This window comes from Rattus norvegicus, chromosome 13 (genome assembly GCF_021556685.1).
Source record: "Rattus norvegicus strain SHRSP/BbbUtx chromosome 13, alternate assembly SHRSP_T2T, whole genome shotgun sequence".
NCBI classification, from domain to species: Eukaryota; Metazoa; Chordata; class Mammalia; order Rodentia; family Muridae; genus Rattus; species Rattus norvegicus.
Genome location: NC_141546.1, coordinates 91853649 through 91874833, shown reverse-complemented (window position 1 = coordinate 91874833; position 21185 = coordinate 91853649). Strand labels below are relative to the sequence as shown.

Here is a 21185-nt window from a genome sequence, read left to right as displayed (position 1 = left end):
CGAGAGGCAAGTGCAGGAACCCAAGCAACAGAAACCAAGACTACATGGCACCATCGGAGCCCAATTCTCCCATCAAAACAAACATGGAATATCCAAACACACCAGAAAAGCAAGATCTATTTTCAAAATCATATTTGATCATGATGCTGGAGGACTTCAAGAAAGACATGAAGAACTCCCTTAGAGAACAAGTAGAAGCCTACAGAGAGGAATCGCAAAAATCCCTGAAAGAATTCCAGGAAAACACAATCAAACAGTTGAAGGAATTAAAAATGGAAATAGAAGCAATCAAGAAAGAACACATGGAAACAACCCTGGATATAGAAAACCAAAAGAAGAGACAAGGAGCTGTAGATACAAGCCTCACCAACAGAATTCAAGAGATGGAAGAGAGAATCTCAGGAGCAGAAGATTCCATAGAAATCATTGACTCAACTGTCAAAGATAATGTAAAGCAGAAAAAGCTACTGGTCCAAAACATACAGGAAATCCAGGACTCAATGAGAAGATCAAACCTAAGGATAATAGGTATAGAAGAGAGTGAAGACTCCCAGCTCAAAGGACCAGTAAATATCTTCAACAAAATCATAGAAGAAAACTTCCCTAACCTAAAAAAAGAGATACCCATAGACATACAAGAAGCCTACAGAACTCCAAATAGATTGGACCAGAAAAGAAACACCTCCCGTCACATAATTGTCAAAACACCAAACGCACAAAATAAAGAAAGAATATTAAAAGCAGTAAGGGAAAAAGGTCAAGTAACATATAAAGGGAGACCTATCAGAATCACACCAGACTTCTCGCCAGAAACTATGAAGGCCAGAAGATCCTGGACTGATGTCATACAGACCCTAAGAGAACACAAATGCCAGCCCAGGTTACTGTATCCAGCAAAACTCTCAATTAACATTGATGGAGAAACCAAGATATTCCATGACAAAACCAAATTTACACAATATGTTTCTACAAATCCAGCACTACAAAGGATAATAAATGGTAAAGCCCAACATAAGGAGGCAAGCTATACCCTAGAAGAAGCAAGAAACTAATCGTCTTGGCAACAAAACAAAGAGAATGAAAGCACACAAACATAACCTCACATCCAAATATGAATATAAAGGGAAGCAATAATCACTATTCCTTAATATCTCTCAATATCAATGGCCTCAACTCCCCAATAAAAAGACATAGATTAACAAACTGGATACGCAATGAGGACCCTGCATTCTGCTGCCTACAGGAAACACACCTCAGAGACAAAGACAGACACTACCTCAGAGTGAAAGGCTGGAAAACAACTTTCCAAGCAAATGGTCAGAAGAAGCAAGCTGGAGTAGCCATTCTAATATCAAATAAAATCAATTTCCAACTAAAAGTCATCAAAAAAGATAAGGAAGGACACTTCATATTCATCAAAGGAAAAATCCACCAAGATGAACTCTCAATCCTAAATATCTATGCCCCAAATACAAGGGCACCTACATACGTAAAAGAAACCTTACTAAAGCTCAAAACACACATTGCACCTCACACAATAATAGTGGGAGATTTCAACACACCACTCTCATCAATGGACAGATCATGGAAACAGAAATTAAACAGTGATGTCGACAGACTAAGAGAAGTCATGAGCCAAATGGACTTAACGGATATTTATAGAACATTCTATCCTAAAGCAAAAGGATATACCTTCTTCTCAGCTCCTCATGGTACTTTCTCCAAAATTGACCATATAATTGGTCAAAAAACGGGCCTCAACAGGTACAGAAAGATAGAGATAATCCCATGCGTGCTATCGGACCACCACGGCCTAAAACTGGTCTTCAATAACAATAAGGGAAGAATGCCCACATGTACGTGGAAATTGAACAATGCTCTACTCAATGATAACCTGGTCAAGGAAGAAACAAAGAAAGAAATTAAAAACTTTTTAGAATTTAATGAAAATGAAGATACAACATACCCAAACTTATGGGACACAATGAAAGCTGTGCTAAGAGGAAAACTCATAGCGCTGAGTGCCTGCAGAAAGAAACAGGAAAGAGCATATGTCAGCAGCTTGACAGCACACCTAAAAGCTCTAGAACAAAAAGAAGCAAATACACCCAGGAGGAGTAGAAGGCAGGAAATAATCAAACTCAGAGCTGAAATCAACCAAGTAGAAACAAAAAGGACCATAGAAAGAATCAACAGAACCAAAAGTTGGTTCTTTGAGAAAATCAACAAGATAGATAAACCCTTAGCCAGACTAACGAGAGGACACAGAGAGTGCGTCCAAATTAACAAAATTAGAAATGAAAAGGGAGACATAACTACAGATTCAGAGGAAATTCAAAAAATCATCAGATCTTACTATAAAAACCTATATTCAACAAAATTTGAAAATCTTCAGGAAATGGACAATTTCCTAGACAGATACCAGGTATCGAAGTTAAATCAGGAACAGATAAACCAGTTAAACAACCCCATAACTCCTAAGGAAATAGAAGCAGTCATTAAAGGTCTCCCAACCAAAAAGAGCCCAGGTCCAGACGGGTTTAGTGCAGAATTCTATCAAACCTTCATAGAAGACCTCATACCAATATTATCCAAACTATTCCACAAAATTGAAACAGATGGAGCACTACCGAATTCCTTCTACGAAGCCACAATTACTCTTATACCTAAATCACACAAAGACACAACAAAGAAAGAGAACTTCAGACCAATTTCCCTTATGAATATCGACGCAAAAATACTCAATAAAATTCTGGCAAACCGAATTCAAGAGCACATCAAAACAATCATCCACCATGATCAAGTAGGCTTCATCCCAGGCATGCAGGGATGGTTTAATATACGGAAAACCATCAACGTGATCCATCATATAAACAAACTGAAAGAACAAAACCACATGATCATTTCATTAGATGCTGAGAAAGCATTTGACAAAATTCAACACCCCTTCATGATAAAAGTCCTGGAAAGAATAGGAATTCAAGGCCCATACCTAAACATAGTAAAAGCCATATACAGCAAACCAGTTGCTAACATTAAACTAAATGGAGAGAAACTTGAAGCAATCCCACTAAAATCAGGGACTAGACAAGGCTGCCCACTCTCTCCCTACTTATTCAATATAGTTCTTGAAGTTCTAGCCAGAGCAATCAGACAACAAAAGGAGATCAAGGGGATACAGATCGGAAAAGAAGAGGTCAAAATATCACTATTTGCAGATGACATGATAGTATATTTAAGTGATCCCAAAAGTTCCACCAGAGAACTACTAAAGCTGATAAACAACTTCAGCAAAGTGGCTGGGTATAAAATTAACTCAAATAAATCAGTTGCCTTCCTCTATACAAAAGAGAAACAAGCCGAGAAAGAAATTAGGGAAACGACACCCTTCATAATAGACCCAAATAATATAAAGTACCTCGGTGTGACTTTAACCAAGCAAGTAAAAGATCTCTACAATAAGAACTTCAAGACACTGAGGAAAGAAATTGAAGAAGACCTCAGAAGATGGAAAGATCTCCCATGCTCATGGATTGGCAGGATTAATATAGTAAAAATGGCCATTTTACCAAAAGCAATCTACAGATTCAATGCAATCCCCATCAAAATACCAATCCAATTCTTCAAAGAGTTAGACAGAACAATTTGCAAATTCATCTGGAATAACAAAAAACCCAGGATAGCTAAAGCTATCCTCAACAATAAAAGGACTTCAGGGGGAATCACTATCCCTGAACTCAAGCAGTATTACAGAGCAATAGTGATAAAAACTGCATGGTATTGGTACAGAGACAGACAGATAGACCAATGGAATAGAATTGAAGACCCAGAAATGAACCCACACACCTATGGTCACTTGATTTTTGACAAAGGAGCCAAAACCATCCAATGGAAAAAAGAGCATTTTCAGCAAGTGGTGCTGGTTCAACTGGAGGGCAACATGTAGAAGAATGCAGATCGATCCATGCTTATCACCCTGTACAAAGCTTAAGTCCAAGTGGATCAAGGACCTCCACATCAAACCAGACACACTCAAACTAATAGAAGAAAAACTAGGGAAGCATCTGGAACACATGGGCACTGGAAAAAATTTCCTGAACAAAACACCAATGGCTTATGCTCTAAGATCAAGAATCGACAAATGGGATCTCATAAAACTGCAAAGCTTCTGTAAGGCAAAGGACACGGTGGTTAGGACAAAACGGCAACCAACAGATTGGGAAAAGATCTTTACCAATCCTACAACAGATAGAGGCCTTATATCCAAAATATACAAAGAACTCAAGAAGTTAGACCGCAGGGAAACAAATAACCCTATTAAAAAATGGGGTTCAGAGCTAAACAAAGAATTCACAGCTGAGGAATGCCGAATGGCTGAGAAACACCTAAAGAAATGTTCAACATCTTTAGTCATAAGGGAAATGCAAATCAAAACAACCCTGAGATTTCACCTCACACCAGTGAAAATGGGTAAGATCAAAAACTCAGGTGACAGCAGATGCTGGCGAGGATGTGGAGAAAGAGGAACACTCCTCCATTGTTGGTGGGATTGCAGACTGGTAAAACCATTCTGGAAATCAGTCTGGAGTTTCCTCAGAAAATTGGACATTGAACTGCCTGAGGATCCAGCTATACCTCTCTTGGGCATATACCCAAAAGATGCCTCAACATATAAAAGAGACACATGCTCCACTATGTTCATCGCAGCCTTATTTATAATAGCCAGAAACTGGAAAGAACCCAGATGCCCTTCAACAGAGGAATGGATACAGAAAATGTGGTACATCTACACAATGGAATATTACTCAGCTATCAAAAACAACGAGTTTATGAAATTCGTAGGCAAATGGTTGGAACTGGAAAATATCATCCTGAGTGAGCTAACCCAATCACAGAAAGACATACATGGTATGCACTCATTGATAAGTGGCTATTAGCCCAAATGCTTGAATTACCCTAGATCCCTAGAACAAACGAAACTCAAGACGGATGATCAAAATGTGAATGCTTCACTCCTTCTTTAAATGAGGAAAAAGAATACCCTTGGCAGGGAAGGGAGAGGCAAAGATTAAAACAGAGACTGAAGGAACACCCATTCAGAGCCTGGCCCACATGTGGCCCATACATATACAGCCACCCAATTAGACAAGATGGATGAAGCAAAGAAGTGCAGACCGACAGGAGCCGGATGTAGATCGCTCCTGAGAGACACAGCCAGAATACAGCAAATACAGAGGCGAATGCCAGCAGCAAACCACTGAACTGAGAATAGGTCCCCCGTTGAAGGAATCAGAGAAAGAACTGGAAGAGCTTGAAGGGGCTCGAGACCCCAAAAGTACAACAATGTCAAGCAACCAGAGCTTCCAGGGACTAAGCCACTACCTAAAGACTATACATGGACTGACCCTGGACTCTGACCCCATAGGTAGCAATGAATATCCTAGTAAGAGCACCAGTGGAAGGGGAAGCCCTGGGTCCTGCTAAGACTGAACCCCCAGTGAACTAGACTATGGGGGGAGGGCGGCAATGGGGGGAGGGTTGGGAGGGGAACACCCATAAGGAAGGGGAGAGGGGAGGGGGATTTTGCCCGGAAACCGGGAAAGGGAATAACACTTGAAATGTATATAAGAAATACTCGTTAATTAAAAAATAAATAAATAAATAAAAAGAAAAAAAAAGAAATTAATCAGTATATTTCCAGCATATTAAACACACCTGAACAGACATTGGTAAAGTTGATTACATCCAAGAGCCTTTATCTTTTAAAGCTATTGGAAATTATTGTTCTCTCTGGGCTTTTGTAGAAATGATGAACCGTTAAATACTGAGAACTATGTTCATTTTTAGACTCTTTGTCCTTAGTAGAGACTAGCAATGCATTAGCTTCTGAGAACCAATTTGTACAGGATCTTAAAGACCCCAAATGGAAGCAGTTGAACACTTTAGGATCTACACGATCTTCTGTGTGTACAAAATGCTTGTATTTATAATTTCTGTAGTTTTGAGAAGATATCTATTTGATGCTTTTAGGTCTGTTCCCCCCCACACCTGAAACAAAATCTTGTTGAGTAATATTTAGTTTTATAATAGTCATGAATCCAAGTCTTTGGGGTGTCTCAGAGGTACAAAGTCTAGAATCTGCATATTAGCAATAACGTATATTTTATTTTCATAATAACTTTGGAAAGTGTCTCAGAAAACCTGGGAGTTCTATTGTCATAAGAACTTAATATGTGTTTATGAAGACGATTATGTACTCTAGCCAATCTTTTGGGCACAACCAATGTGTGTGTCTTCATATTCATCTTGTATGATCTGCATATAGTACATCAGACTTAGAAGTTTAGCCTTGAATTTAACTTTAAAAGAAAAACTGACAAATGAAAAGAAAGACCTGTTTGACAAGAACTTCAAGTCCCTGAAGAAAGAAATTGAAGAAGATCTCAGAAGATGGAAAGATCTCCCATGCTCCTAGATCAGTAGGATTAACATAGTAAAAATGGCCATCTTACCAAAAGCAATCTACAGATTCAATGTAATCCCCATCAAAATCCCAACACAATTCTTCACAGATATGGAAAGAGTAATTCTCAACTTCATATGGGAAAACAGAAAATCCAGAATAATGAAAACAATTCTCAACAATAAAAGAACAACTTCTGGGGGAATCACCATCCATAACCCCAACCACTACTACAGAGCAATAGTGATAAAAATCATATGGTATTGATTGATACAGAGATAGACAGGTCAATCAATGGAATAGAGTTGAAGACCTAGAAATAAACCCATACACCTATGGACACTTAATCTTTGACAAAGAAGCCAAAACCATACAGTGGAAAAAAAGAAAGCATATTCAAAAAATGTTGCTGGTCTAACCGGCTGTCTGCTTGTGGAAGAATGCAAATTGATCCGTATCTATCGCCTTGCACGAAGCTCAAGTGTAAGTGCATCTGGTACATAAAACCAGATACACTGAGTCTAATAGAAGAGAAAGTGGGAAAGAGCTTCGAACTCATTGGCAGAGGGGGGAAATTTTCTGATCAGAGCACAATGGCTCATGCTCTAAGATCCACAATTGACAAATGGGGTTGCATGAAATTTCTGTAAAGCCACTAGGACAAAACAGCAACCCTATATCTGATAGAGGGCTAATATCCAAAATATACTAAGAACTCAAGAAGTTAGCCTCCAAAAAACCAAATAACCTGATTAATAATGGAGTACAGAGCTAAATGTAGGATTCTCAACAGAGGAATATCGCATGGCCGAGAAGCACTTAAAGAAATATTCAACATCCTTAGTCATCAGGAAATGCAAATCAAAACTACCCTGAGATTCTTCTACCTTACCTCAATCAGGAATGGCTAAGATCAAAAACTCAAGTGATAACAGATGCTGGCAAGGATGTGGAGAAAGAGGAACACTCCTCCATTGAGGGTGGGATTACGGACTGGTACAACCACTCTGGAATTCAATCTGGTGGTTATTCGGAAAATTGGGAATAATTCTACCTGAAGATCCATTCATATCACTCCTGGACGTATACCCAAAAGATGCTCCACAATACCACAGGGGCATGTGCTCCACTTTTTTCATAGCAGACTTATTTACAATAGCCAGAAGCTGAAAACAACCCAGATGCCCTTCAACTGATGAATGGATACAGAACATGTGGTACATTTACACAATAGAGTACTTTCAACTATTAAGAGTGAGGACTTCATGAATTTTGCAGGCAAATGGATGGAACTGGAAAATGAGGTAACCAAGACCCAAAAAGGACAGGCATTACATGTATTCAGTAATATGTGGATATTAGCCAAAAAGTACAAAATACCCTTGATACAATCCACAGACCATAAGAAGTTTAACAAGAAGGAAGGCCCAAGTGAGGATGCTTCGATCCCACTTAGAAGGGGGAACAAAATAATCATGGAAGGCAGAGGGAGGGAGGGACTCGAGTGGGAGACGGGAGGGAGAGAAAAGAGAGGGGCAGGATCAAGTCTGGAGGAGTCAGAAGACACAGGGCCAGGAAAGGGATATGTGGGGGTGAGGTGGAGGGGATTGTGCAGTGGGAATGAATAGCAATATGCAGCTGTGGGAGTTGGGGGCTGGCAGAACCTCTAGAAAGTCCCAGAGAACTGGGATGTGTGAGGCTCCCAGGACTCAATGGGGATGACTTTTGACAAAATGCCCAACAGTGGGAAGATAGAACTTGAAGAGACCACTTCCAGTAGATAGACATCCCCAGTGGAGGGATGGTGTCGCCAACCTGCCTTCAAAACTTTTGACCCAGAATTGTTCCTGACCAAAAAATAAATAAACAAATAAATAAATAAATAAATAAATAAATAGAAAGAAAGAAAGAAAGAAAGAAAGAAAGAAAGAAAGAAAGAAAGAAAGAAAGGCACATAAATGGAGCAGAGATTGAGGGCACCAAACCCTGACACTATTAGTGATGCCATCTTGTGCTTGCAGACAGGACTCTAGCATGACTGTCCTCTGAGAGGCTCTACAAGCAGCTGACTGAGACAGATGCAGATACTTACAGCCAACCATTAGACTGAGGTTGGGGATCCATATAGAAGAATTAGGGGAAAGACAGAAGGATTCAAAGAGGGTTGGCAACCCCATAGGAAGACCAACAGCATCAACTAACTTGGACCCCTGAGAGCTCCCAGGAACTAAGCCATCAAACGAAGAGCCTACATGGGCTGAACTGTGGCCCCCAGCACACATGTAGCAGAGAACTGCCTTGTCTGGTCTCAGCGGGAGAAGATGTGCCTGATCTTGTAGAGACCTGATGCCCCAGGAAAGGGGGACGTGAGGGTGAACTGGGGTGGAGTGAGGAGTGGGGAGCACCCTCTCAGAGGCAAAGGGGTGGGAGCATGGACTGAGAAGGGGGGTAACATTTGGAATATAAATAAATAAAACAATTAATTATAATAATAAAAATCCAACCCGGTGGTCAATAAAATGTAAACTATTTAATAACAACAAAATGAAAAGAGGTACCATACTTTTTTTGTGGGCTTAGCTGCTAACAGTGGATGCTTCAGTGTGAATGGCCTTTATGGAGTTGTTGCCCTGTCTTTGGTTGGCATTCTAAATTCTGAAGAAAAGTCACATCAAAATGATCGAGATATTAACTGCGTGTGTGTGCGTGTGTGCGTGTGCGTGTGCGTGTGTGTGTGTGTGTGTGTGTGTGTGTGTGTGTGTCCCAGAACATCTGATGACCTTCCAATTATACGGAGTGAATAAGATGGGGCTTAACTTGTAGCAAGGTGACATGTTTATCTAAAGAACTAGAGAAACTTCCAAAGTTCCTGGTGATGATCTTGTCAAAGATGGGAAGTCAAAGATATATGCCCTAGATAAGGAGGATCTGTTCAGTATACAGGCTTCTTTTCCTTTTGCCACTGAGTTTCCTTCCTTCCATCTCTCTAGAAGCTCTTTTGTATATGTGAGTTCTCCAAGATGACAGCCTTCTTTGGTGAGGGAATGGCCACCTCCCCATCCTCTCAGGGTGCTGGCTTAAATACTCTTATTCCATCGAATCTTAGTTCCCAAGTTCTGGCTTGCAGACACGAGTCTGGTAAACCTTTTTTTTTTTTTTTTTTTTTTTTTTATTAACTTGAGTATTTCTTATATACATTTCGAGTGTTATTCCCTTTCCCGGTTTCCGGGCAAACATCCCCCTCCCCCTCCCCTTCCTTATGGGTGTTCCCCTCCCAACCCTCCCACCATTGCCGCCCTCCCCCCATAGACTAGTTCACTGGGGGTTCAGTCTTAGCAGGACCCAGGGCTTCCCATTCCACTGGTGCTCTTACTAGGATATTCATTGCTACCTATGGGGTCAGAGTCCAGGGTCAGTCCATGTATAGTCTTTAGGTAGTGGCTTAGTCCCTGGAAGCTCTGGTTGCTTGGCATTGTTGTACTTTTGGGGTCTCGAGCCCCTTCAAGCTCTTCCAGTTCTTTCTCTGATTCCTTCAATAGGGGACCTATTCTCAGTTCAGTGGTTTGCTGCTGGCATTCGCCTCTGTATTTGCTGTATTCTGGCTGTGTCTCTCAGGAGCGATCTACATCCGGCTCCTGTCGGTCTGCACTTCTTTGCTTCATCCATCTAGTCCAATTGGGTGGCTGTATATGTATGGGCCAAATGTGGGACAGGCTCTGAATGGGTGTTCCTTCAGTCTCTGTTTTAATCTTTGCCTCTCCCTTCCCTGCCAAGGGTATTCTTTTTCCTCATTTAAAGAAGGAGTGAAGCATTCACATTTTGATCATCCGTCTTGAGTTTCGTTTGTTCTAGGGATCTAGGGTAATTCAAGCATTTGGGCTAATAGCCACTTATCAATGAGTGCATACCATGTATGTCTTTCTGTGATTGGGTTAGTTCACTCAGGATGATATTTTCCAGCTCCAACCATTTGCCTACGAATTTCATAAACTCGTTGTTTTTGATAGCTGAGTAGTATTCCATTCTGTAGATGTACCACATTTTCTGTATCCATTCCTCTGTTGAAGGGCATCTGGGTTCTTTCCATTTTCTGGCTATTATAAATAAAGCTGCGATGAACATAGTGGAGCACGTGTCTCTTTTATATGTTGAGGCATCTTTTGGGTATATGCCCAAGAGAGGTATAGCTGGATCCTCAGGCAGTTCAATGTCCAATTTTCTGAGGAACCTCCAGACTGATTTCCAGAATGGTTTTACCAGTCTGCAATCCCACCAACAATGGAGGAGTGTTCCTCTTTCTCCACAACCTCGCCAGCATCTGCTGTCACCTGAGTTTTTGATCTTAGCCAATCGCACTGGTGTGAGGTGAAATCTCAGGGTTGTTTTGATTTGCATTTCCCTTATGACTAAAGATGTTGAACATTTCTTTAGGTGTTTCTCAGCCATTCGGCATTCCTCAGCTGTGAATTCTTTGTTTAGCTCTGAACCCCATTTTTTAATAGGGTTATTTGTTTCCCTGCGGTCTAACTTCTTGAGTTCTTTGTATATTTTGGATATAAGGCCTCTATCTGTTGTAGGGTTGGTAAAGATCTTTTCCCAATCTGTTGGTTGCCGTTTTGTCCTAACCACAGTGTCCTTTGCCTTACAGAAGCTTTGCAGTTTTATGAGATCCCATTTGTCAATTCTTGATCTTAGAGCATAAGCCATTGGTGTTTTGTTCAGGAAATTTTTTCCAGTGCCCATGTGTTCCAGATGCTTCCCTAGTTTTTCTTCTATTAGTTTGAGTGTGTCTGGTTTGATGTGGAGGTCCTTGATCCACTTCGACTTAAGCTTTGTACAGGGTGATAAGCATGGATCGATCTGCATTCTTCTACATGTTGCCCTCCAGTTGAACCAGCACCATTTGCTGAAAATGCTATCTTTTTTCCATTGGATGGTTTTGGCTCCTTTGTCAAAAATCAAGTGACCATAGGTGTGTGGGTTCATTTCTGGGTCTTCAATTCTATTCCATTGGTCTATCTGTCTGTCTCTGTACCAATACCATGCAGTTTTTATCACTATTGCTCTGTAATACTGCTTGAGTTCAGGGATAGTGATTCCCCCTGAAGTCCTTTTATTGTTGAGGATAGCTTTAGCTATCCTGGGTTTTTTGTTATTCCAGATGAATTTGCAAATTGTTCTGTCTAACTCTTTGAAGAATTGGATTGGTATTTTGATGGGGATTGCATTGAATCTGTAGATTGCTTTTGGTAAAATGGCCATTTTTACTATATTAATCCTGCCAATCCATGAGCATGGGAGATCTTTCCATCTTCTGAGGTCTTCTTCAATTTCTTTCTTCAGTGACTTGAAGTTCTTATTGTACAGATCTTTTACTTGCTTGGTTAAAGTCACACCGAGGTACTTTATATTATTTGGGTCTATTATGAAGGGTGTCGTTTCCCTAATTTCTTTCTCGGCTTGTTTCTCTTTTGTATAGAGGAAGGCAACTGATTTATTTGAGTTAATTTTATACCCAGCCACTTTGCTGAAGTTGTTTATCAGCTTTAGTAGTTCTCTGGTGGAACTTTTGGGATCACTTAAATATACTATCATATCATCTGCAAATAGTGATATTTTGACCTCTTCTTTTCCGATCTGTATCCCTTTGATCTCCTTTTGTTGTCTGATTGCTCTGGCTAGAACTTCAAGAACTATATTGAATAAGTAGGGAGAGAGTGGGCAGCCTTGTCTAGTCCCTGATTTTAGTGGGATTGCTTCAAGTTTCTCTCCATTTAGTTTAATGTTAGCAACTGGTTTGCTGTATATGGCTTTTACTATGTTTAGGTATGGGCCTTGAATTCCTATTCTTTCCAGGACTTTTATCATGAAGGGGTGTTGAATTTTGTCAAATGCTTTCTCAGCATCTAATGAAATGATCATGTGGTTCTGTTCTTTCAGTTTGTTTATATAATGGATCACGTTGATGGTTTTCCGTATATTAAACCATCCCTGCATGCCTGGGATGAAGCCTACTTGATCATGGTGGATGATTGTTTTGATGTGCTCTTGAATTCGGTTTGCCAGAATTTTATTGAGTATTTTTGCGTCGATATTCATAAGGGAAATTGGTCTGAAGTTCTCTTTCTTTGTTGTGTCTTTGTGTGGTTTAGGTATAAGAGTAATTGTAGATTCGTAGAAGGAATTCGGTAGGGCTCCATCTGTTTCAATTTTGTGGAATAGTTTGGATAATATTGGTATGAGGTCTTCTATGAAGGTTTGATAGAATTCTGCACTAAACCCATCTGGACCTGGGCTCTTTTTGGTTGGGAGACCTTTAATGACTGCTTCTATTTCCTTAGGAGTTATGGGGTTGTTTAACTGGTTTATCTGTTCCTGATTTAACTTTGATACCTGGTATCTGTCTAGGAAATAGTCCATTTCCTGAAGATTTTCAAATTTTGTTGAATATAGGTTTTTATAGTAAGATCTGATGATTTTTTGAATTTCCTCTGAATCTGTAGTTATGTCTCCCTTTTCATTTCTGATTTTGTTAATTTGGACGCACTCTCTGTGTCCTCTCGTTAGTCTGGCTAAGGGTTTATCTATCTTGTTGATTTTCTCAAAGAACCAACTTTTGGTCCTGTTGATTCTTTCTATGGTCCTTTTTGTTTCTACTTGGTTGATTTCAGCTCTGAGTTTGATTATTTCCTGCCTTCTACTCCTCCTGGGTGTATTTGCTTCTTTTTGTTCTAGAGCTTTTAGGTGTGCTGTCAAGCTGCTGACATATGCTCTTTCCTGTTTCTTTCTGCAGGCACTCAGCGCTATGAGTTTTCCTCTTAGCACAGCTTTCATTGTGTCCCATAAGTTTGAGTATGTTGTATCTTCATTTTCATTAAATTCTAAGAAGTTTTTAATTTCTTTCTTTATTTCTTCCTTGACCAGGTTATCATTGAGTAGAGCATTGTTCAATTTCCACGTATATGTGGGCATTCTTCCCTTATTGTTATTGAAGACCAGTTTTAGGCCGTGGTGGTCCGATAGCACGCATGGGATTATTTCTATCTTTCTGTACCTGTTGAGGCCCGTTTTTTGACCAATTATATGGTCAATTTTGGAGAAAGTACCATGAGGAGCTGAGAAGAAGGTATATCCTTTTGCTTTAGGATAGAATGTTCTATAAATATCCGTTAAGTCCATTTGGCTCATGACTTCTCTTAGTCTGTCGACATCACTGTTTAATTTCTGTTTCCATGATCTGTCCATTGATGAGAGTGGGGTGTTGAAATCTCCCACTATTATTGTGTGAGGTGCAATGTGTGTTTTGAGCTTTAGTAAGGTTTCTTTTACGTATGTAGGTGCCCTTGTATTTGGGGCATAGATATTTAGGATTGAGAGTTCATCTTGGTGGATTTTTCCTTTGATGAATATGAAGTGTCCTTCCTTATCTTTTTTGATGACTTTTAGTTGGAAATTGATTTTATTTGATATTAGAATGGCTACTCCAGCTTGCTTCTTCTGACCATTTGCTTGGAAAGTTGTTTTCCAGCCTTTCACTCTGAGGTAGTGTCTGTCTTTGTCTCTGAGGTGTGTTTCCTGTAGGCAGCAGAATGTAGGGTCCTCGTTGCGTATCCAGTTTGTTAATCTATGTCTTTTTATTGGGGAGTTGAGGCCATTGATATTGAGAGATATTAAGGAATAGTGATTATTGTTTCCCTTTATATTCATATTTGGATGTGAGGTTATGTTTGTGTGCTTTCATTCTCTTTGTTTTGTTGCCAAGACGATTAGTTTCTTGCTTCTTCTAGGGTATAGCTTGCCTCCTTATGTTGGGCTTTACCATTTATTATCCTTTGTAGTGCTGGATTTGTAGAAAGATATTGTGTAAATTTGGTTTTGTCATGGAATATCTTGGTTTCTCCATCAATGTTAATTGAGAGTTTTGCTGGATACAGTAACCTGGGCTGGCATTTGTGTTCTCTTAGGGTCTGTATGACATCAGTCCAGGATCTTCTGGCCTTCATAGTTTCTGGCGAGAAGTCTGGTGTGATTCTGATAGGTCTCCCTTTATATGTTACTTGACCTTTTTCCCTTACTGCTTTTAATATTCTTTCTTTATTTTGTGCGTTTGGTGTTTTGACAATTATGTGACGGGAGGTGTTTCTTTTCTGGTCCAATCTATTTGGAGTTCTGTAGGCTTCTTGTATGCCTATGGGTATCTCTTTTTTTAGGTTAGGGAAGTTTTCTTCTATGATTTTGTTGAAGATATTTACTGGTCCTTTGAGCTGGGAGTCTTCACTCTCTTCTATACCTATTATCCTTAGGTTTGATCTTCTCATTGAGTCCTGGATTTCCTGTATGTTTTGGACCAGTAGCTTTTTCCGCTTTACATTATCTTTGACAGTTGAGTCAATGATTTCTATGGAATCTTCCGCTCCTGAGATTCTCTCTTCCATCTCTTGTATTCTGTTGGTGAAGCTTGTATCTACAGCTCCTTGTCTCTTCTTTTGGTTTTCTATATCCAGGGTTGTTTCCATGTGTTCTTTCTTGATTGCTTCTATTTCCATTTTTAATTCCTTCATCTGTTTGATTGTGTTTTCCTGGAATTCTTTCAGGGATTTTTGCCATTCCTCTCTGTAGGCCTCTACTTGTTTATTAATGTTTTCCTGTGCTTCCCTAAGTGTGTTCATGTCTTTCTTGAAGTCCTCCAGCATCATGATCAAATATGATTTTGAAACTAGATCTTGCTTTTCTGGTGTGTTTGGATATTCCATGTTTGTTTTGGCGGGAGAATTGGGCTCCGATGATGGCATGCAGTCTTGGTTTCTGTTGCTTGGGTTCCTGCGCTTGCCTCTCGCCATCAGATTATCTCTAGTGTTACTTTGTTCTGCTATTTCTGACAGTGGCTAGACTGACCTATAAGCCTGTGTGTCAGGAGTGCTGTAGACCTGTTTTCCTCTCTTTCAGTCAGTTATGGGGACAGTGTGTTCTGCTTTCCGGCGTGTAGTTTTTCCTCTCTACAGGTCTTCAGCTGTTCTTGTGGGCCTGTGTCTTGAGTTCACCAGGCAGCTTTCTTGCAGCAGAAAATTTGGTCTTACCTGTGGTCCCGAGGCTCAGGTTCGCTCGTGGGGTGCTGCCCAGGGGCTCTCTGCAGCGGCAGCAACCAGGAAGACCTGTGCCGCCCCTTCCGGGAGCTTCAGTGCACCAGGGTTCCAGATGGTCTTTGGCTTTTTCCTCTGGCGTCCGAGATGTGTGTGCAGGGAGCAGTCTCTTCTGGTTTCCCAGGCTTGTCTGCCTCTCTGAAGGTTTAGCTCTCCCTCCCACGGGATTTGGGTGCAGAGAACTGTTTATCCGGTCTGTTTCTTTCAGGTTCCGGTGGTGTCTCAGGCGCAGAAGTCCTGCCGCTCCTGGGCCCTCCCCCACGGGAGCCCAGAGGCCTTATACAGTTTCCTCTTGGGCCAGGGATGTGGGCAGGGGTGAGCAGTGTTGGTGGTCTCTTCCGCTCTGCAGCCTCAGGAGTGCCCACCTGACCAGGCAGTTGGGTCTCTCTCTCACCGGGTCTGGGAGCAGAGAGCTGCTGCGGGCCGGGATCCGCGGGTGTGGGACTTCCGGTAAACACAGACCGTGCCTCCTAGAGAAATTCTGCTTCCGTGTCCCAAGCTCACCAGGCAGCTTTCTTGCAGCAGAAAGTTTGGTCTTACCTGTGGTCCCGAGGCTCAGGTTCGCTCGTGGGGTGCTGCCCAGGGGCTCTCTGCAGCGGCAGCAACCAGGGAGACCTGTGCCGCCCCTTCCGGGAGCTCCTGGTAAACCTTTTTGCCTCTTGCACTTACAGTCCATAGTTTCTTAGGTATCAAGACCCAGGGACATAGAGGAGGGAAGAGAGATACATAATAAGAGGATCATGGATCTCTTGCTATCAAAGAGAGATTATTTTGATTAGAAGATCTCATTTCTGTGGTCCTTCAGTTTCTCATCAAAACAGTCTCAAAAAAAAAAAAAATCTCTTTTCCCAAAGATTCAAGCTTTTGGGAGGGAAGAGGTAGGCAATGAGGAGATGTCAGATGGGTGAGAAAATTCCGTTTCCCCGGTGTGAAGCCATGTGGAGACACATGAGGAGGTAGAAGTCTGAAGGGAGAGTGGGAGTGTTGAGCAGTTGTGATTCAGGGGTAGAGGCAGCAAGTGGAGGAAGGGAAGGAAGTGATGGAGCTCAGCTGAGCAGTGGGCCTAGCAATCTGGCAGTAAACTGGGACCTAACGAGGCCCACCTGGAGTGGTTAGTGACAAAAGAAACATTTGTAGCTCACCGAGAACATTTAATTGAGGAGAAAATAATACGGTGTTTGGCTAGCAGGAGACTCACGCTGTATCTTGGCCCCAGCTTCTTTTGGAACTTTGAAATGGGCAGGAAGTGATGGACAGGTTTGTGTTCCTGGGATGGAAACTGGGGGTTTGGTGATATTTCAGCACTCGTGCCAGTATTCACGTTATTCGCACCACAGAGATGTTACTACCCGGCTTATTAAAATTGTTTCATCTCGTTCTCTGATTAAGTTCTTGGCAGAGATGTACTTCTTCTGAGCTAATCATAGATTTGTGCCTTTTAACTTCTTGTATTTTCAATCTTTTACATGAAAGTTCAACTTTTGCTTTTTTTCCCCCTTCTGTATATTTTATAAAGACCTGTCTTCCCTGTTCAGTCATGAGAGCTTCATTCACCTTAGAGACTCCAGTCTTCGTGTTTTCTAAAAGCCTACAATCCATCTGTTACCATCTTCTCTGATAAATTGTATTACCCTTTGTTGTTTCCTCCAACTTTTGGCAGAAGGAACTCTTCTCCAAGAAGCCCACTTGCTTCATATGGCAAAGAAGTGCACATATTTTTATCAGGTTTTGCTGAAGCCAAATCGTGAAACTTGTCCAGAAATGTTTACATTTGCTTCTTGTTTGTGCCACTGGTATGCTATGGAGAGTGGTGAAGAGTTAGATTATGGATACAAAAACCCGGAAATTGAAATACTGTATCAGTTTATCAGTGGTTTTTTTTTTCCAGTTTTTCAAGACAGGGTTTATTTGTGTAACAGTTCTGACCATCCTGGAACTTGCTTTGTAGACCAGACTGGCCTTGAACTACAAGGACCAGCTATCACCCCTAACTCATAACTATATCTTTTACGACCGTGTACAGTTAGGTAGAAGTGTTGAGTTTTAGAGGGTCCCCCATCTCCAGTGCCACTACCACAGACCAGTCAAACCCAAGCCAACCCAAATTCAGTTCATAACATAAGACATAGGCTGGCTACCAGGGTTAAGTTCAGAGCTGCCCAAAGCCATATGGGGAGTTCTGTAGGACACTGGTGAGGGCATACCTCAGGCCCATGGCCTAAAATCGTATCTGCACCCATCCTGATCAGCCATCTTGGCCAATAAGTAGGCCCCCTTCCTTCTTCCTGGCTTCTGGATCTGGAAGATGAAGAAAGGACGGATAGTTTCTTGTGTTTTCCCAGACTCTCAGAATGTCTCCTAGAAAACTCATACACACCTCCACCTCCAAAGTTCTATCTTGCTAAAATGCTGACCATGTGACCCTTTGGTGAGCCCTATGGGCATTGGGGTCTGGCCAACAGCATCAAAGCCAAACCCCAGCGCCATTCCACTATCAGTTTTGTGTTGTCCTTGAACAAACAATCACAATGTAGCCGTTTAAAAACTCAGGCTTTTATTCTCCCAGGAGATCAGTAGTCCAGGTGTAGGCTAGCTAAGTCCTCACATCAAGATCTTGCAAACCTGAGATCAAGGTGCCAGCAATGAGCTATTTCTTTCTGCAACTTGCCTTTCAATTCCACGTGGCAGTTGGTAGAATTCATTTCCTTGTATCAAAAAGACTGAAGTCCCCATTCTCTTCGGGCTTGTTAGCTGGGCTAATCTGGACACCTTGAGGTCATAAACAGTTAGTTCCCCAGAGCCTGTTCTCTCAGTCTGACAGTTAGCTTCTCAGAGGTATCATACATTCTGATAAGTAACTCGTATGTGTGGTCTGGTACCACCCAAAACGGGCTGGCCCTCCTCATCAATCACTAATTAAGAAAATGCCCTACAAGGTTGCCTAAAGCCCACTTATTTTCTTAATTGGGTTTCCTCCTTTCAGACTTATCCAGTACACACAGAAAAAAAAGTACAAGGAATAGATTGATGGCATATGACAAAGTAGAGCTCTTTAAGCACAGTTTCTTTCTCAGGTCTTCTGGAATGGAAACTCTGAGAAGAGATTCTCAATGTGTGCATTGTGTGATGGACCCTGAGACGAGGGAGGGACTCTGTTGTCACTGAAAGGCCCCATTTTCTCTTGTGTTCTTGCTGGGGTCGATGCCAGAGTCATCATCCCTTGGAGGCCACATGGATCCTGAAGTCTCTTCACCCTGATGCTTGTACCCATTTCTGTTGTTAGACAACGAGTTCGAAAATGTGGTTATTGAGGAAAATGGCAGACCCAGCATCAAAGGTGGGAAGAACGGAGACAGCTCTGTTCTGGCTGTAGCCCATGGATGCCCTTCCAATTCCCACTTTATCATTTTCTCCGTGTCATCACTTGGCAGCCTTCTCCAGGCAGACAACCAAAGAGCTGACTGATGTGTTGAGGTTAGGCACATGGAAAACCACACCACTGGAATTGCCATCCAGCTCCCAGATGATTCCCGAAGCCCAGTAGACACAGAAGGGATGTTCTGAGCCTCATGGCTACAACACTACAGTTTTGGGCGGGGGATTGTTGCGGTAAATATTAAATAAAGAATCTACCGTCCCACACTAGTGCCAGCTCCAATGGGCCACATGGCATCTCTGGGGTATTTTCATCTTAGTCAACAAAAGAATGTCTCACTGCTACCCCCCAAGCTCCCATTTTTTATCCCATGCTGCCGAGGGCTACTCTCGTGCTGGGGGCTCTACCCACGTTCCCAGCATCTGCCCCCTATGATTGTAGTCATATAACCCCACTAACCCGTTAAAATAAAAACTCAATAAGCTTATAATTTAGCAATCCGATTTATATCAGTAAACCCTCACCCCACAAAACGTCCACACAATAAACTCTAAACCAATTAATATTAATGAAAACTTCCCACCTAGATAAGACAAATTGTCCTATAAAAATCCGTCCCTTATGTAATACTCATAACTACCTGTGGCCCTTTAAGGCCACACAGATCTGAGTCATCCTTCTCCTCCTCTATCTTGGTCTTTCCCTCTCTTTCTCCCCTCTCTCTCCTCCCTTCAAACTCTGTGCCCACCTTACTTTTTTACTGGCCAATCACAGGCTTTTCCTTATCCTGTGCCTGTCTTCAGCTACATAAAGACACAATCTACACTTCACCCCTTCTGACAGAAAAAAGAACTTTTCTGTCAAATGTGAGCTAGCACAACTATTACCATTCTGTAATTATAAAGTATAAAATACCTAACACCCAGCCCATCATTTTTGTCAATTAAATAGTACATTGTTATCTATCCTAGCTTAAGAAAGGCTTAAAATCTATGTGTTGTGTCTTGGCTAGCTTGTATACTATCTGAAAACTAATTACATATGTATTCTCAATTTTAAATAGCCTGGGTGGGCTATGAGACTATAATTAGTCTTCAACCCCGTCAGAAATCTGAGTACAACCAATACTATCTGAAAATATAGGAAGCCTAACACTGCTTCCCAAACTGAGACAAGTTGAAGAGACAACTGTCTACCTGTATAGTCCCCTGTTAGCAACACATAAGAGCATCAGTCTTCAGCCTTCTGGCCCTGGATCATCTGACAGAATTTGTAACACAGAACTTTGAAGGACTGATTATTCTGACTTGGCAGAGGTTTTCAGTCAACTATTCTGTGTGTCCTTTTCTAGACAGTATTTTGTAGAGAAAAATAAACAATTTCTGCCCAGTGGCTACCTAGCCACAATGTATTACCTCACCTGGAGGCAGAGACACTCAATTTCTTCTTTGAATCCACAAAAGGGGAGCTGTTAGGAGCAGATAGGTCTCAACAATAAAATAAATAACATTAAATGCCACATTTTGTGGATTTCTGATATTTTTGAAAAAAAATCTATGTACAGTAATCTGAACTTGTTGTCCATTAACTACTCTTAGCTATTTCTAATGAACTTTCTTGAAAACACCCTAACAGTAAACTCAGAGCCATGAATTTGCTGTCTGGCCCTTAACTCACATGTTTAATCAGCTCAGCTCAGTATATAGTAGCAGATATAGGGCTGGGTCTAAGCCTTGTATTTTTTTTGTATTTTATTGGATATATTTCTTTATTTACATTTCAAATGTTATTCCCTTTCCCAGTTTTTTGTTCATAAGCTCCCTATCCTCTCCCCCTTCCTCATAAGGATGCCTCCCCATCCACCCTCCCTTAACACTCCCCCCTCTGACATTCCCCTGCACTGGGAGTCCAACCTTGGCAGGACAAAGGGCTTCTCCTTAAACTGGTGTCCAATGAGGCCATCCTCCGCTACATATGGAGCCCAACTGGAGCCCAGGGTCAGTCCATGTATAGTCTTTGGGTAGTGGTTTAGTCCCTGGAAACTCTGGTTGGTTGGCATTGTTGTTCTTATGGGGTTGCAAGTCCCTTCAACTCTTTCAGTCCTTCCTCTAATTCCTCCACTGGGGGTCCCATTCTCAGTTCAGTGGTTTGCTGCTAGCGTTTGCCTCTGTATCTGACATGCTCTGGCTGTATCTCTCAGGAGAGA

At 41.5% G+C, this 21185-nt stretch overlaps 1 long non-coding RNA gene across 1 annotated transcript in view; it reads left to right on the top strand.

The window, feature by feature from the left end:
* LOC134481599 (uncharacterized) overlaps positions 1-21185 on the top strand; it is a 49979-nt gene that overhangs the window by 18512 nt on the left and 10282 nt on the right. The window lies entirely within an intron of this gene.